Here is a 19240-nt window from a genome sequence, read left to right on the forward strand (position 1 = left end):
CCACCCCAAAGAATCCAGAACCATGCTTTGTGTCTTGCTTTCTCTTGACCCATAGATTGGCTCTTAGCACAACAGTTTTGCTCATTTGTGTGACACTAGCCTGCTAAATTGTCATTTGAATCCACTTCTATAAGTCCTCGAATGATTGTTTGTGATCTATCTGTTGTGCATCCACACTAATAGCACTTGAGATGCCATGCACTTAGAGATGATGTGATTAGAGTTTAGTACTCCATGATGTAGGTTGGCGCATGAATGTGCTGGCTAATTGCTGAATCTCTTGTGAGTCACTTTGGATAAGTGTGTCTGCTAAATCAGAAAATGTAAAATGTAATTAAACAGAATCACACAGCTTGAAATTGAGAAAACTGAGGAATCCTCTGTATGCATTGATTTTCTTTCTTTTTCTGTCTTTTTCACTCTCTACCCATCCCTCTCGTCCACCGTGCTCCCCTCCTGCCGTGAAGGAAGCCTCGCCTGAGCTTGTATGAGCCGCTGTATGTGAGGCGCTATCGAAGCCCGGATCTGACAAGCTTCTCCACCCCACACCAGGGCAAGGGGGGCTACTGGTGGAGTCCCCAGAGATACCAGGGTGTGGGGTCCACGTGGAGGGACACACACAGACGGCTGGTGGTCTTCCCCGGGAACACCGGGTTCTCCGATGTGCCGTCTAGTCAGAATGCAGGCTATTGCCGTCTCCACTCCACCCTCGTGTGAGTTTCCTGTTGAGGCACACTACTATGTGAAGGGAAGGGATGAAAAAGAGGATTGGGAAGGCTTGTGCATTAGTGTGTGTGTGTGTGTGTGTGTGTGTGTGTGTGTGTGTGTGTGTGTGTGTGTGTGTGTGTGTCCATAGACGCACATGTGCATGCTGAAGTGTGTTTGTGTGCATGCAGCTCCAACACACCACCCCTTCCCCTGTGTGTGTGTGTGTGTGTGTGTGTGTGTGTGTGTGTGTGTGTGTGTGTGTGTGTGTGTGTGTGTGTGTGTTCTGCTCTTTTGAGGAGCCTCTTCTGAAGTAGTCAGCACCCTGTGATGAGGGAATGACAGGCTGTTTAGTACTCAGTCACCACTCAGCCAGCTTATCAAGACAGAAGGGAGGCCGGGCACAGAGCCACAGTCAGGGGCTCTCTCCGCTCTGTTATCTGGCCTGTATGTCACCAAGGCCACACTCTGTCATACGGGGGCCATTAGGTCTGTCAGAAAGTATGAAAACATGTGGGGTCACCACTTCATCTGTGACCAATATGTCCAACACCCCCCCCCACACACACACACACATACACACGAGGACAATACCATTATTTGCACTATGGATGTTACTATCCTCTAATATTGTCAACACCAGTGATAATGTAGGTCCTTTCCAACCTTAATAATAGACCCACAAGTGTGACCCAATAGTGTGTTCTCATGATCATGTAGTGAAGCTAGGACTGACTACACATTATATAGTTATATAGTGCGCTCTCACCATACTAACTCTGCAACCATCATCAGCAATACCCTTACACACAAACACACACACACACAAGGACAATGCCATTGTCCTCGTGTGTGTACACTATGGAGGTTACTATCCTTAAATATTGTCAACACTAGTGATAATGTAGGTACTTTCCAGCTGTAATAATAGGCCCAAAAGTGTGACCTAATAGTGTGTTCTCATGATCACGTAGTGAAGCTAGGATTATATACTGCACTCTCTGACCATACTACCTCTGCAACCATCATCAGCAATACCCTTACACATGCGCACACACACACACACACGCACACACAAAGCATACTTCAATCCATCACATCACAGTATCCACTTTACTACCGCTATCCCCATCCCAACCCTGCTTTCATTACCCTCCAATCCTCATATACACCCACTGTGCCTCCAGCCAGCCCACTCCACACTCTCCACCCCCATAAGGCTTCATCTCCCCAGGAAACGCTGACACAAATGGATGGGCTTATTAGCGGCGCTCGCCCCCCATCATACTGTCACTGCTGCGAGAGGTTGAGCGGCCGTCGGCGGCCGTCCGCAGTATACACGGGATGTTTCCTTACAGGATCGTATTTTTACCGCTCTGTCGATCAAGCTCGTCGGTACAAAAGCGAGGGAGTTAAAAAAGGAGGGGACAAATGGAAACAAATGAAGACCCACCTACACTGAGGGCCATCCCATCCCCCTCCCCCCACCAGCCATAAAAACAAGTCTCTTCACTGGGAGAAGACACAAAAAGATACATATAGATAGATCCTTCAGAGGAGGGAGAGAAGGTGTGAAAAAGCTTGTTATCGGTGCAAGCGGGAGAGAGGGGATAAAGAGAGAGATGAATAAAAGAGAGAGCAGGAAAGGGAAAAAAAGCCGAGGGGCTAATGGGCCCCATGGCCAATCAATCCTGTGTGATGGCCACTTTAGAGAAGGCCATGCTGACAGATGGAGACCATCCCTCTGCTTTAGCTCTCCCCTGACTCCACCGCTCCGAACTCACAACACAGGAGCATGGGACCCAACCCACTGACCCCCCTAGAGCATCTCTGACCACACACACACACACACACACATTTGCCCCAGTCATTGACGACCACCACCGCCTGTCTAATCAGCACAGCCATTTATGATGTTAGAAAACGGCTGCGTCAGGGGTCCCTGCAGCGCACGGCCACCGGTCTTCCTGACACGGAGGGGTTTGAACGAGTGCAGCATCAGTTGTAGATTGATTCTCCATAAGCATTGATTGGACTAAATGAGCACGGGCATCGATTGCTCGGGGTTTGCTAGAAAGACGGGGGTGGGGGGGTGATTTAAATCAAAACTATTCATTGCTGCTGCTTGTGTTTTGCTGTTCATATTGAGTTGAGAGAGGGAAAACTTTTTTTGTATGTGTAACAGAAGTCAGCGGTGGGCCATCACAGCGATAGCAACAACTCTCACCGCCATTCGACAGAGAGCAGAATTTACAAAACACAATTTGATGCTCCGCTTTGGCACAAAATATAGGACTGGCACTAAGATTTAGAGTTTTTATGGCAATAGACTGTCGAAATAACGGTTTGTTTTAAAATTGAAACCTGACCCTGCTTTGAAACCAAGCCGAGGTCGGAACAAAATAGGAACAAACATCAAACCAATATCACAAATGACTCGTCTGGGGAGAGGTCCTCCTCCTCTTGGCTGCTACCAGAGCCAAGAGAGCAGCAGGGGGGGAGAAGGAAAGGACAGTGGTGAGGCACCACTGATAGACAGATACTCGGCAGATAGCCCCCCTCCACTCAACTACTAGCAGCTGCCACTGTTCCAAGCTCCTCCACACACGCACACACACACACAGTTGCATACACACAAACACACACACAGTTGCATGCACACACGCACACACACATATACAGTTGCATGCATGCATGCACACACATACAGTTGCATGCACACATGCACACACATGCGCACACAGTTGCATGCACACACACACTCACACAAACCTCTTATTAAGCTGCTGTGTTAACAGCTGCAGCACTCAGGTTGCTACTGTGTGATTGTTAGCCATGCAAGCCCTCGTTCGCCCACGTGTGCATGTCAGTCTTTTCGCATGTTTTTTATGCTCGTTTTAAATCAACACCCCACACAACCCCATACTTTGTCTGTCTTGTTCCTGGCCAGCCTCCCTCGCTAAGCTGCAGAACTGCTTTTTCCACCCAGCTGTCATGTCGGACGGTCAGCCCGTCACTTAGTGAGCGGGTCTGCAGCTCCTCCGGCAGACCTCGTTGGGTCTTAGATGATTCACTTGCAGGGCTGCGGAAAAGGGTCAAAGCACAAGACACAGATGGCAGAGCCTGGGCCGAGCTCTGGAGAAATCCAACTCTGCTCTGGGGTGAAGAGACAGAAGGTCGGAAAAAAAAAAAAAGGTGGAGCGAGGGGAAAAAGAAATGGATCTGGCTGGAAGTGAGGGAGGAAATCGAGCAGAGATGCACCATTTGTTTCCACAGCCCGGCACACACAGACCAGAATACATTGATTAGGATTAGACCACAAACTATCACATTTTATGGGTAATGAGGCATCTTTGAAAAAGTGTTAACTGCTATACCCTTTTTACAACGTTCATAATTGATTTCTATTAACAGTGTCTTTGCAGTATCGTATGCTGAAGAGATTACAAATCTTTCCTATTGTCTGTCAGGCAAGATTGTTCTTTTTTTAACCCCGGGAAACCCAAATGTGTTAGAGAACAAGGTTTTTTTTAATCCGTTGACATTTTGAAAAGGTGGCCCCATGGTGTTGTGAGAGGATCACCCACTGAGCTTGGTAATTGAATGGCACTGTTCTGCTATCATTATCCCCGCTCACCTCCAAGATGCTGACACGCTCAATAATGGAGTCTTTGGTAATTAAGTTAGCTGATTAAAGAGCTGATATCTAATTAAATTCACAGACAATAGTTGTGAGGTTTGCTTTTTATTCCAGTGATAGGCTTTATTGCACCTAGGAGAAATGGGAAGTCTTTATTCTTGGCTCTTGCAGAGAGATCAGATGAGGACTGGAGGCCTGTATCTACAAGCCTGTGTGATAGGGAATAGCTTCAACACAGCTACCTCAAGGCCTGTCTGTTGTTGTTGGGGTTTTTTTTCCCCAATTCTTAACCACGTCTATTATCTTTGCCATAGTGAACATACTTGGTGGGAAGTGGGATTCACTGCATCCATTCAGGTCATTGGCTACATGGTCCTGGTTTATATTGAACCATCCTGGTTAGACGTTCCTCTCCGTAAACTGGTCTGTGAGAAGGGAAAATGAGTTGAGTGATATGAGGATAATACAGCCCCCCCCCCCCCCGTCACCCTCACATCCTCTTCCTCAAGTGTCGGGTGTCCAGTGTAAGACGATCCCCAATGGCAGAAGGCGAAAACATGGTCGCATCCTTTGCCAAAACAACCATCCAGCCAGTCAGCCAGCCAGCCAGCCAGCCATGCTCAGTTTACTCCAGAAAGGCATACAGCAGATGGTGTCCAAGTAAGTGAATTAGCTCAGAGAGGCCGTGTCCACAACACACCAGATGGGGGGGAAAGAAGAAGAGACAAAGAAAGCGGAGAGAAAAACAATGACGGTGCCCCGTCAGAAGGAGGGCAAGCGAGGCTGTCATGCGGCCGCAGTTGTTGGCTTGTTTTGTTTTGGTTGGGGTTTGGGGAGGGGGAGGGGGTGTTTCATCATTTTGTCTTCTTGTTTGTGTGTTTTTGTGTCTTTGTTGACAAACCACAATGAGCCCCTCACCCACACCAGTACCTAATGGCTGTGGTCTCGCATCTAGCTAGCTCTCACTGCTCTGTTGGCCAATTTGCATTTCAGTGAATACGAAACGACGGCGTCTAAACGTGAGAGCTTCTGGTTCTTCTTTCTTTAAAGGTGGCGATATCGCTGGCAAAAGCTGAGGGAGAGGGTGCCTCGGATGCTGAGAAGGAGAGAGTAAGATGCTGATATTGCTCACCACACGGCAACATGTTCCCAAAGGAAAACCCATTGTGATGTTTTTTCTTGGGTCTGTCTCTAACGTGGTTTCTCCTGCTGTTTGCCTCTTGTCTGTCTTTCAGTGTCTTTCTCGCCATGTGAGATTTCTTAAACCTCCCAGCAGCAACTGTGACGCCCAAGTCTGACCCCTCGATATGTGCATATTATATGGGTAACAAATCGTCCTTTAAAAAAAAAAAAAGATAATGCAAAAGCCTGGTTCAATTTGTGACACAGCGAGCGGGTGACAGCCGTATTTTGGTCTCGGTAATCTCACGATGCCAGTGGTTCAAGAATGTTAATAAGCAAAATAGGGGAACATGACTTAAATGCCGCACAGATGTGGCCTATCAGTGATGCAATCTAACAAGGAAATGAGCTGTAGCGCCTTTGTGTGGGACGGCGTTAACTTTATGAAATGTGGCGACCGTACACACGGGGCTTTGTGCATAAAAATACCAGAATAAAAGTCTGCTGAAACCCGACTCTGAATATGTCCCAGGCTATCTTGTTTTTCAATCTCCCTTTCTCCCCTTACTCTCTCCTCCTCGGCCCACACCCCTCCACAGCCCATCTGGCTGTGATTATTAGCCGTGGCTTAATCCAACACCCCCGTCCCTTTTGACACAACGTAGAGGGCCAACATCCATTTGTTTCACACCCACCTCTCTTTACCTTGCCCTTATCTCTTCTTTCTCTCTCTCTCTCTCTCTCTCGCTCTCGCTCTCTCTCTCGCTCTACTACTCTCTCTCACTTTCTCTTCGCTCACTTCTACTGGCACTCTTTCTTCTCCTTTTACTCCTTCTTTGCCTCTGTTCACGCTTCCTTTTTGCCTTGCTGCTGCTACATCTGTCACTAGCAGAGCGGCAAGCACGGGCATGGCTCTCTGCCAGTGCTGACAGCTGGCAAAGAAAGGGGGGAGGGAGGAGGAGGGGGGCAAGAAATTAACAGCGGGTGAGAGAGAAAAAGGGAGAAGAGTGAGGAAGAGAGGAGTAAAAAGGGAATGTAGTCGACAAATATATATATATATATATATGTGTGTGTGTGTGTGTGTATATATATATATATATATATATATAGTATATGCACTCAATTCAAAATTTCGAGTAACATCTCCTCTGTTGCACAAAATTGCAAAAACATCATAGTAGGGCCAGATAAATAATGCAAAAAAAAAAAAAGACCGAACGAAAACCTGGGGGAGAGGGAGAAGAGGGCACCATTGCTTCATTTTCTTTGGAACGGTCTTCCTCATTGTTTGCATTTACCACTGTTTTTCTCATTATTTGTGTTTTAGGCCCCGGGCAAGACTGGAGAGGTTATAGAAACCTCTGTCCCTCTGTTCTCTCTCTCTGCCCCTGTCGTTGTTGTTCTGAGGGCCATGTTTCACTACGGGCAGCCCCGCTCGGGAAGAGAGAGCCACGACTCTCCTCTTATACTGACCTTTGTTGGTTTTCAGAAGGAAATAAATAAACAGCGGATGTATTTTGTGGCGAGCTGGGGGCTTTTGAGGCTGAAGTACAGCATGTTGCTGCAAAAAAATGGAGAGGTTGTTTGTGTGTGTTGACTTGGTGGTGGTGGGCCTGTCGGTATCGATCATGGTCAGAAGTCCCAAGGTGCTGTCGTTCGTTCATTCAACAGTATGACTGCTGACGGTGGGCTTGAAACACTCCAGGCAGGTCTTAAAGAAAATTATTGGCGTACACACAACTTACAAGCTTACGTAACGTTGTTACTATGGCGATAGTGGGCCATGCTATGTTTACCTCACATAATAATGCTGGAAAGGGGGAGTGTCCATGTCTTGGACATTTAAAATTGGAGAAAATGCAACCGCTTCGTGAACGTGGACTTCAAAAAGGGGTCTCCCAAGCTAGGCCCCATCTGATAAACTGGTGAATCGGCCATTCTCCTGGCACACATCATCCTTGCATTCGTTTTCGAATGCTGCGTAACGACACAAACCATCGAGTGATCAGTCTTCCAGAGGCACGGCTTTAGATTTACAGCGTGTTTTGTTTTGCAGCGTATGACGTTTCTGGCACGTCCCAGCCAGCGGCTGTACAAACAACAGTGGCATATTTATAATACACACATACAGATATGTGACAACTGCAGTGGAAACATTTTTTTTTCCATTTCATCGCCTAGAAACTCAAGGGTCCTAAATCAGACAACAGAGATTAAACAGGGAGAATTTGGGTGTTGGATGAAACAGATACCGTTTCAAGAAGGAAGACAGTTCGTTCTGCCCCTTCTAGGCCGTGTAACAACTGTTTATTTGAAAATGAAATGTGCTCATAGCAAAAACTATGTAAATTTGATTTATTTGAAAGTTAAACATAATAGGGGATTCATGTAGGTGCGTGATATAACAAAAGAAGAGGATAAAGTCGTGGCACTGAACCTTGAGGGACGGAAGCAAAGAAAAGCAGCAGGTTTAAAAGAGTCCCTAAAAACATCATTTCTTAGGGAGTCCTCACGTACTCGTACGCTGCAGAATGAACTCGCCTGAGTGAGTCTGATTAAATGAAGAGGAGAGAGAGAGAGAGAGAGAGAGAGAGAGAGAGAGAGAGAGAGAGAGAGAGAGAGAGAGAGAGAGAGAGAGAGAGAGAGAGAGAGAGATAAAGGAAAGTAGTGAGGGAGCAAGAGTCAATCTCCATTTTTCCAACTGGGTAATGTGTGTCAGTGGGCTGCGCTATCTGCCTGGCCCAAATCTCTCTCTCTCTCTCTCTCTCTCACCCTTTCTGTGTGTGACTGAATCAACGCAGTGAAGTAAGCAGCAGTTAGCCTTTTGCCAATGCAGCCAGTTCATATTCAGAGTGTGTGCTGTGGACTCTACAACACACTGTGCTGAGCTAATGAAAAATAATAGAAAAATTAAAAATATTTTTAAAAAAATACACTATGTTTACTCTCATAGACAGGGTAATGGAGATACTCAGAGCACATTCAGCTCATTTCAAAGAAGAAAAACGAAAACAATCATGGCTGTCATATTCTTCTTCGTACACTCGGTGGTTTGAGGGAATTGGGTTATGGGTTGGATGAAGATATGATACACTTTTTTTTTTTAATAAACGCTTTGAGGTATTAAAATCAGATTATTTTGCATAGACTGGATTTTGTGTTCTGTTGCACAAGGCTCTTTAAACAGGACGTGGTGTTAAAAAAAGAGCTTGACAAACTATTCAATGTCAAGTAAGTAACTCGACAATGGAGACAATGGGGACATTCACCCACTGAAAAAGTGGTATTAATTTAGAGGCATGCCAAGCATACTATGGTGGAACGTCGTTTCTTGTTAGCTTAAATTATCTCACCATCTATGCAATCAATAAGACCTTGGAATGTATTTCCTGGATAGGTAATGGAATTTCAAAGTTTTCAGATATGAACGGCGCTAAGGGGAATCAGCCCAGGCGCAAACACAATTACATACCCCCCCATTTACCTCCCAAATTGAATTAGACCTTAAATGAATGAGTTATTTCCCTAATCCTGTATAACCCTGAGCAAAAGGGCAAGGAGAAAACAGAGCATCGTTTCAGCAGTGCCTCCACGGTCTGGGTTACACAGGGGCTGGCCACGGCCCCTGTACCTACGCCGTTACCTACTTTTACGGATGGCTGTCCGTATTCTTGATCCCTCGTTTTGGCCTGTGTGAGATGGTATTGTGTATGTGAGCTGGAAAGAGGCACCTGAGAACTTCATCTGTAGAGTTTCCTGTGTTGTGATCTCGGTGCCTACAGCTGTAAGGGAAGTCAAAGTAGACTTGGGGGAGTCGGCGGGTAGACACTTGTAAGCGAGTGTAAGGCACTATAAGAGAATGAGTGTGAGTGTGTGTGTGTGTATACTCACCCTGTTTTAGCACGTCTACTGGGGCTGTTCCATTTCCTGGTTGCAGGTGCTGCAGTGAGATCACTTCCTGCCTCACTACCTCACCCCCCCCATATGTATCCGTGGAGTCCAGCCATTTCCTGTCCACAGGGAAGAGGAAACCATAGGAAACAGGATGAGCATCCCGGCAAGGAGGGGTCAAAGAGGGATGGGAGAGATGTAGGGGGTGGTGACCCTGGAAAAGGGAGTAAGACCACGGATGTACCATATCAGGAGTTGTTTTCCTTAAGCATAGTGATAACTTTGCGGACCATCTTTAGTCAGCTTTAACACAGGGAGGAGACATTCATTTCGTTCTCTTTTTTCTTTCTCCGATCCGAAGCTCACCTGTTAGCTGAACTCATCATTCCGTCTCACGTCTGATGTTACTTTTTCAACTGAGGAAAAACACCACTGTCACACCTTCTCAGCTTTGGAGCCGGAGCCATCATGCTTTTGTCCAACTCTGTGACGACCCGCCCATGTCTGTCAAGATGCCCCTCTAAGTGGACATATAAATGAGGAGTATACTTTGGCACCAGGGACCAGGAGCGGTGTGTGTCACCTTGCCAGGATAAGTAAAGGTCAGAGGTCACGGTTGATGATGTACCAGGCCCTCCTGTCTGTTTCCCGTCCTTGATTGTGTCATATTTCCTCTAACTGACAGGGAACTTCCCCTTTCAACTCAAAACACTCACAACCAAAAACAAAAAAAAGAAAACAAAAAAAACATTGCAAGAGACAGATGTTATTCATATGTACTCATGGTTAGTCATACGTACACATTAACACACACACACAGGCCCATTCATTACCCAAGACCGCAAACCAGGTGAGGGGCAAGCCGAGGCAGGTATCTCACCCTGACTTCCTCCTAGCTTCTGTCGGTCTTGCTGTTCTTTCCTTCGGGGAAAATCACACACTTGTGGAAAATATATGTCATCTATCCATAATGTCATCCATGCCCAGTTTCTTCAGTGAGGGTCTGTGTTCAAGGACCCAGCATCTCATCTTCTTAAAGGATGTTTCCCCACTGTGAATAGGGATTATAGTTGTAACATTTGTCCTGTTGTATCAGTTGAGTCAGTCAATGAAATAGGCAACGCGTGTTCAACTGGAAAATAAATATGAGAGAGCTTCTACTATGGTCCACAACTGAGTCATAGTAAAATATGAGTCTTGTGTAATGTCATTTGCGGTCACCTTTGCAAGTGTGTAAGCGAATCTGTGTGTGCGTGTGTGTTTTGTGCCAATGTGTTTGTGAAGGTAATAGAGAAAGAGGAGGGATAGGAATTACAAACCTGAAAGATCACCTTTACAGACAACATTACCTGCACCGTCCTAGGAGTTTTCCCTGCCCCTTTTTTTTGCAGGATCTCAGATCTATCTGAAGATAAGGATGGAACTTGGATCATAAAAATATCCTTCTCCTGACTTCCTGAACTCCAAAATCACCCACAGAGCCCTAGACCTAGATTTAGTACCCACCTAACCAATGACCTTTCCATATGCTGTCCGAAGTATCCGTCCCTGCAGAGAGGGCACAGAGCTCCTCGTCTGCTGCACTCACAGGTAATGTTTTGTGCATGTAGTTTTGCTAGTGCATGCATGTGTGCATGTGCATGTGTGCGTGCGCATGTGTGGGTCCGTGTGTGTGTGCAGTCTAAAGATTTATGAATGACCTGACGGATCTGGTAGGCGGGTGTTCCTAATTTGCTGGCATATGTGTCGTTGGAGCTTCCTGTCAGAAGATGTGTGACTTCCTGTCTTCACACAGCTGGGCTGAGAGCGCTCTGTAAAAAACACCCTTAGCGCTGAGCTAAACAGCTGTGAGCCGAATGCCCTAGAATGCACTCGTATGCAATATGATTGTGTCTCGCATTCCTTTCTTATCGTTGCCAGTGATCGATGGGGCATGCGTTGAGCTTTCAGGCATTCGGAGGTGTCGTAACAAAGATGTGATAGGAACATGCCATATTCCATGCGTCTGGACCGCTGGTTAAACATGAGCAGCTCTTCTGTGAGAGAAACGAAGATTTAACATATTTTTCCAAATCTTAGCCCCCCCCACACACACACACACACACACACCCACCCTCTTCTCCGTTTTCCCCTGTTTTGGAAAAAGGCCCAGAGGTACAGGAGGAGACACATGGGAGTCCTTTAAACACCCTATATTCTTATCGGCGCGTGTCATCAGTCTCCTCAAGCATGCCAGGAATGCAAAGAAAGAGAGAGAGGGACAAGCATGGGGAGGGAGCGGGGGGATTCGAGACGGGGTATGGAGATGGTCTATACAGCTCGATATGGGATGCTGCTCAATTTGTCAGAGCATAATGAAATCATGAGACGTCTGTCTTGTCATTGTCTTGACTACAACACTGCTCTTCTGAGTAATGGTTAAGCGCGGCTGCTGCAGCCTTGAAATGGATTGAAACTGTTGTGCTGGAAAAAAATGTGTTGTTTTGGGTCTTGGCATAGGTAGGTTACACCCTGATCCGAGCAGCATGTTGACCCCTCACCCCGTGCTTCATAGTTTTGGCCCCCAGCAACCCTGTACCACCTTATGGGAGGGCATTGAGAGACCTCGGGTGAATCTCGACCAGTCTGTTTGTGTCTGTGTGTGTGTTTGTGCTGTGATTGCTTTAGTGATAGCATCTTAATCTCCAGTGGGGGAAAGAATGTTACGCTGAAAAAGTTTTTCATGGGTCACAGATAAAAGCTAACGCTCACAAAGAACCCATTTACAAATTACATTGTGTAAAAAAAAAAAAATTCTTATCAATTTTCATCAACAGTTGGCCTGAATTATTTTTCATAGAGCCGTGTTACAGAGATTTCAACTAACGTTATTCTCCAGCTTAATCTAACATTTCTGAGAAGAACTCATTTTCGCATGCTGCCTGGTCCATTTCATGGACAGCCATTCCCTTTGCCTTACCCTGAACCTCCATTCCTCCAACCTAATCCCCCCCCACCTTATTTATGGGGTCCTAATTGGTGGATCGCTGCCTCTGGGGCCAGTCGGGATGGGGCCATAGTCAAGATACCTGTTCCTCTGAACTCTCCTGGGGGTGAGTTAACAGCCAGGATCTGGCCAGCAGACTATCAACGGTCAGCCAGTTAGCCTCTCACACAACTGTGTGTCACATGGCCATTAACACTTCTGCAAAAATGGCTGGTTTATATGAGGTGTCAAAACTGGCGGGGCAACAACCCAAGGTGGTACGTCAAAACTTGTAAAAGGCAAAAAAAACCCAAAAAAACAAAACACGAAACTTAACCAAACAGAGAGGGTGCGTTCATTTTAAAGCCGTAGATTTTGGTGAGACATCCAACTTGCAGGGTAGTTTGACAAAATCACTAAGCATGTGAGGGATAAAGAAATGCTGAGCTAAAGAACTTGTTGCCCAGGTGTTTGAATGCAGCTTTGGCCATGAAAGGATTTCCTCTTTCCTCCCGGGAGCCATGGGAGGATGCGCCATGTCCAGCCTTAACCGTATATCACCATCCCTCATGGCTGCCACTTCACGGACTCCATTCATCTGGGCACTTCATTTCGTTTGTCAATGAGAACAAAAAACTCGGTATCAGGGCTTGGTCTAGACAATCCCATTAGTTTGTGACTCAACTTCAGCTCAGTGACTATTACACAATATCCTCCATTCCTGGCACCAGGAAATATAACGCTGTAAATTCCTGGTGAGTATATCAGCATGAGACTCACTGTCTGGTTGACTCCTAACCCCCTCTTGCTTTATCTTTCCGTCTGTTTCTCATTCTTTTACATATGCATCAGCCTCAAATTTATCTCTGGGGCAGCGGACGGCAGTGAGAGCATGGGACAGACTTCCTGTGGGGTGGGTAGCCGAGCATTCTACACACGCTCGATTGCCCAACATCACTTCCTGTGTGACCCTGGCAGTGGGGGCTGGGGCGATGAGCGGTGACTTTGTAATCTTATCTTATTTATGATAACATCTAAAGAATGAACAGCATCCTACGCCTTTGCCTCAATGTAGCACTTCATCCTGGTATGATGGCGAGATCAGCGATGGGGCCCCAGAGATACTCAAAAGAGATTCGAAACTAATGAGTTCCCTCGTTCAGATGTGTGGCCGTGATATTTGCTAATTTGCATTCTGTGTTCATTCAACTGCTCAAGGCCTTGGAATGCCATGCCATTTAAACAATGACTGAAAAGGCTTCCGACTAAAGAAAGAAGAAGCTGATTAAATCTGTATATATTACATCTACAGGGAAAACCCACTTACATTGATCACGGTTATAGTGATCCACCACTTGTACCGATCAGAAGTCCTCTTGTTACCAAACAGCCCACTTAAATTGATCAGTTTGGGTCTTTCATGCATGGTAAATTAAAAAAAAGAAAGATATAAAACCAAGGTCAATTAGGAAATCGATTGGTAAAATGTTTTGTTTTTGTTTTTGTTTTGTTTTGTTTTTTGCTTCTGCCCATGATAGTGAATGGTGCCCCATCCGTCCGAAAATCCAAAATTCCGCCCCTGACATCACCAGATAGCCTAGAATGGCATAGGCTAATCCATATTTTTCATTAGGGTTATGGTCCTTTTAAATCTACCATCCTGATCCAATGACTCTCTGGGAGCTTTGTTCCAAAAACATTCATGTCAGATGACTTTTTCGGAGTTGGCGTGTGAACTAAACACGAGGACGTATGTATTTTTTTGCATATGAAGTGGTGGGACAGAAACTTAGGATTTTGTGTGCAGAGGCCTTTACTTTCATTTTCAGGCACTGACGTGATTGAGCACTTATAGTGATCCTATTGGCCTGGACGGATGTGATCACTGTAAGCAGTTTCCACTGTAAGATACTCCACTCACTGCATAAACGCTAAACCAAGCAGCGAACAGCCTTTCTGACACCGAAACAAAGAAAGAAGGCAGGAGCGTGACATCAGGGACAAATGGCATCACTTCTCCTCTTTTGTGCGAGAGAAAACCTCCGTGACGTTAAGATGATAGATTTCCATTTTAAGTGAGGAAGATTTACAAAGGTGACATGTACTTCAGGTGTGACACAAACATGAAGAAGAATGCGGTCCGGCATGCAGATAGGCGCCCCCTCCCCCCGGGAAAAATTGGCAGCCCAGATGTGGTTTACTGGGAACTGCTTTGGAGTACATTGTCATCAGCATGCGTACCTCGTGTGTTTGTGTGCGTTCGCATCGGTGAGTAAACAGTACATGAACCATAGCTGTCATAGCTGAGATTCCTGTGGCTGTGCATGTTTACCATACAGCAGATAGAGTCGCTCCTCTCTGCGGCTCGCTCCATCTCATGCTGATGGTGCCTGTAAGAAATGCTGGGGTTTGGATTGGGAATGTGTTACTCGGAGCGGTTGACGCCTTTAATGTGCAATAGGATCATAACATTCGACTTGTGGCCGCCAAAGCACTGAATTTTCACAAGGTGTCAGGTCCAGTTGCGTTGGAGTTCATGTTGAAGTCACTTTGTTATGGAATAGAATCAGTGGCGGATCTAGGGATTTTTTCCTGGGGTGGCAAAGGGGTGGCAAGACTGTGTCCCAGAGGTGGCAGCTGCCACCCCGTAGATCCGCGCCCGTGAGGGGGAGGAGGATTCTAAATCGGCAACTTCTGTTTGAGATTAGTTTGGTGCGGGTCTCATTGACCTTCACCATGCATGTACATAAAACACACTTTAAAAACATATTATCTGATTTATAAATGGGGTGGCAACAGGGGTGGCAAGACTGTGTCCCAGAGGTGGCAGCTGCCACTCCTGTTGCCACCCCGTAGATCCGCGCCTGAATAGAATAGAATAGAACTTTATTTGTCATTGTACAAGTACAACGACATTTGAAAGTGCAGTTCTTATCAGTGCAAAGATCAGTATAAAAAGCATAAAAAACATAAAACACACACACATTCATTTCTACATTCTACTATTATTCATTTCCTCTCTCTCTCTTTCCCCTGATGAGCTTCTCTGTCCTCTCCGTTTCTTGTCTCTTGCTTTTTCCCTCACATTCTTTCTCTATCGAAAACGATGGGAGCGTTGCTACTATCTGAGGACTGTGTTGGAGCCTCCGTGACCAGGATAAGGCGTTCAACTCAAACATACACACAGTCTGATGAGATGCAGTCTGCCAGTTCAAATATTAAATACTGCTGTCTCTCCGCATCTGCTTCTGAAAAAGGATCTCGTTTAGACCACACAAAAAAAAAAAGTATATTATAATTCAGGGAAGCACAGGACACTCAACAGAATCACAGAGTGAAAATGACAGTTGAAAAAGAACGGCGAACTCTGGAGGAGAGGTCTACTTTATTTATAAAACATTAGTCAAGTCAAGTTTATTTATGTAGCCTTAAAATCGCAGTTACGGTCTTGGCGGGCTTCATATTCCCACAGTGAAAACCAGCTAGCTATAGTAAACAACAGTAGATGACACCCTCTGTCCTCCAACCTTCGGATGAGGATAAACAACACGCGAGAAAAAAAACAAGAGAAACCTCAGGAAAAGCACCGAAAAGGAGGGATGCCTCCCCCAGATGCCTCCTTTGAGTCACAGCATGACTTAACAAACACATGTGCGCTATTGCAGTCACTATTTGTCAAGCCCTGCAGCATACAACGTCCCTAGTCATATATGGTCCACAAATAACATACAAAAGGACGATCTGGAATGCCCTGAGAGGAGAACATGGTGCAAACATGCTCACACACGGCGACAGACGTGAATCTGCAAACACACGTTGGAAAACACAGCTCGCAGTAATGAAACTATATTGCTAAAGTATCGAAAAGAACGTGTTCGAGAATATCTTGTTTTCTTTTTTTTTCTTCTTCTTTTTTTAAATCTCCAAATTGAGGTGCCACGTGAGCTCGTTCTCATCCCACGGTGTTTTATATTCTCTGTTGACAGTGTGGATATATGACATGCAACATACCCTTCAGTGTCTGAAACACGGCTTAAGCCCTACCTAACCTTGACCCTAGACTTGAGCACTAAACTTGCCCTAAACATAACCACAACCCTAACCTGGTTGTTCGGTTTTTTTTATACACCGTGTGGAGCAACCTGGACACATCATCAGTAATGAACCTGGGGTAATTGTTTTTTTTATTTTTATTTTTATTTTGAGATATGGCAGCACGGTGGTGCAGTGGTTAGCGCAGTCACCTCACAGCAAGAAGCTTCTGAGTTCAAGGCCCAGGGTAGTCCAACCTTGGGGGTCATCCCGGGTCATCCTCTGTGTGGAGTTTGCATGTTCTCCCCATGTCTGCATGGGTTTCCCCCGGGGGTTCCGGTTTCCTCCTACAGTCCAAAGACCTGTAGGTCAGGTGAATCGGCCATACTAAATTGCCCCTAGGTATGAATGTGTGTGTGTGTGTGTGTGTGTGTGTGTGTGTGTCGGCCCTGTGTGATGGCCTGGCGGCCCGTCCAAGGTGTCTCCTCGCCTGCCGCCCAATGACTGCTGGGATAGGCTCCAGCATCCCCGCAACCCTGAGAGCAGGATAAGCGGTTTGGATAATGGATGGATTTTGAGATACTTTATTGATCCCCGTAGGGAAATTATGCTCTGTATTTAACCCATCCTAGCTGTGTAGCTAGGAGCAGTGAGCAGCCACCGTGCAGCACTCGGGGACCAAGTCCAGTTCATCTTGCCATGCCTTGGTCAAGGGCACAGACAAAGTATAAATTGGAGCACCCGGAGAAAACCCACCCCAGACACGGGGAGAACATGCGAACTCTACACACTTCCTCAAATTTAATAGTGATAAAACCGAGGTCCTCCTGGCAGGTACTAAATCTTTGGCTAAACCTGATAGTTTTTCTCTGGCTATTGACAATTCTATAGTTCCTCCATCGTCTCAGGATAAGAGTCTGGGTGTCATCCTGGACAGCACATTATCTTTTGAAGCTCACATCAACAATGTGACTCCGTCTGCATTCTTCCACCTACACAACATTAATCGTCTTCACCTGTCACTAACACCTAACAGCACCGCCATACTCATTCACACCCTGGTTACATCCTGTATTGGCTACTGCAATTCTATCCTCTTTGGTCTTCCCCTCAAATGTCTTCATAAGCTTCAGTTGGTCCTGAATTCAGCGGCCTGTATCATTACCAGAACTCCTTCCATAGATCACATCACTCCTGTTCTTCAGCAACCCCACTGGCTCCCTGTTAAATATCATATTGACTTCAAGATCCTGCTCCTCACCTTTAAAGCCCTTAATAACCTAGCTCCTTCATATCTCTCTGAACTCCTTCATATCCACACGCCCTCCTGCACTCTCAGATCCTCTTCTGCTCTCCAACTCACTACACCATTGGCCCGCTTGACTTCCATGGGGTCTAGAGCCTTCAGTCATTCTGCCCCCCACCTATGGAACTCTCTCCCTCAAGACATTCACAACATCGACTCTCTTTCAACCTTCAAATCCCATCTCAAAACGCACCTTTTCAAACCGGCATATTCAGTCTGATCCACACTTCACTGAGTTTTGTGCAGATGGTGATTTTATAATTATCAGTTGTGTTAACTTTTTATTGTTTACCCTGCTTTGTTTTGATTTTATGCTGTCTGATACAGTGCTGCTTGTTTTTTAATTGTGTTCTGTAAGGTGTCCTTGAGTGCTTTGAAAGGTACCCACAAATAAAATGTGTTATTATTTTTAGAGGATGATCTCCAATGTTAGACAACCTCGGGGTTCGAACCCAGGACCTTCTTGTTGGGAGGCGACAGCACTAACCACTGCACCGGGTCATCAGGTGTTTTAGGTCTTAACATCAGACACCCTCTCCCGAGCGACCTAACTGGGGGGTGATCAAGCCCTGACTTGTGTCCAGGTAGTGCATTACACCATGTGTCATCCCTCTTCTCCCAGAGCCAACAGGAAGCCTTTTCCGCCGCTTCCAATATGTTCCTAATGGCTCTTCTTCTTTGCAGCCCACAAATCCCAAGAGTCCCAGGACCTGGTGTAGAGACTGGCCTGCAAAGCCCCTGCAGCCCACTTCAACCAGCTCAAAGTGAGCCTTCGACTCATTCCTCCCACACTCAGCTAGCACATCTGCATACCTGGCCCGCTTCCTGTCTTGCGCCTGCTCCAGCCGATCTTCCCAGGGGACAGTTATCTCTAGCAAAACCCCTTGCTTGGTTGCCACTAATCATTAATAATCATACATCAGGGCAGCGGTTTAACATCGGCATCTATGGAACGCCGTCCATATCTCATAAATATGGCGAAGGATACCTTGAGCATCATATATCAACGCTTTGTCAGCAGTGTCAATATATGACGCCATGGGACGAGAATGTGTTGGCCAAGCTGTAGTTTTCAGAAACTCCGCGCTGCAAATTACACAAATGTGTCTTTATTCTGTCAAAAAAGAATGTTTTATTGGCACATGGAAGACTATGTGGAGTATGTTGCCTTTCAAAACACAAGTAACATCTTGGGAAAAAATGCTCATGGCCAAGCTGTGATGAATTATCAGACATGTTTGTGAAGCCTTTACCTCTGTTCCTGACCTAAATGTAGGCCACGTTTACAAGGACTGATTCGGTCCTAGTCCAACTCCAAATGAGGGACGTTTGAAGCATGGCCATCAAGAGGGACAGTGTGGCGTTGAGTACCGTGACTTCTCGAGGGCCAAAGCAGGGTAAGGGGCCTGATTTTCTGTGGGGACCCGAGAGCACTTACAGTCAATGTAGGCATGGAGGGTGTGTGTGTGTGTGTGTGTGTGTGTGTGTGTGTGTGTGTGTGTGTGTGTGTGTGTGTGTGTGTGTGTGTGTGTGTGTGTGTGTGTGTGTGTGTGTGTTCTGGGCAGACTGGGCCAGGATT

The 19240-nt window shown here is 46.1% G+C and overlaps 1 long non-coding RNA gene across 1 annotated transcript; it reads left to right on the plus strand.

The window, feature by feature from the left end:
* The first annotated feature begins 665 nt into the window (after window positions 1–665).
* LOC130125930 (uncharacterized) lies at window positions 666–5785 on the plus strand. Its single transcript, XR_008811698.1, has 3 exons — window positions 666–713; window positions 5396–5455; window positions 5581–5785. It is a non-coding gene; the product is annotated as an uncharacterized LOC130125930 (long non-coding RNA).
* The last annotated feature ends 13455 nt before the right edge of the window (window positions 5786–19240 follow it).

Source organism: Lampris incognitus, chromosome 16 (assembly GCF_029633865.1).
Source record: "Lampris incognitus isolate fLamInc1 chromosome 16, fLamInc1.hap2, whole genome shotgun sequence".
Lineage (NCBI taxonomy): Eukaryota > Metazoa > Chordata > Actinopteri > Lampriformes > Lampridae > Lampris > Lampris incognitus.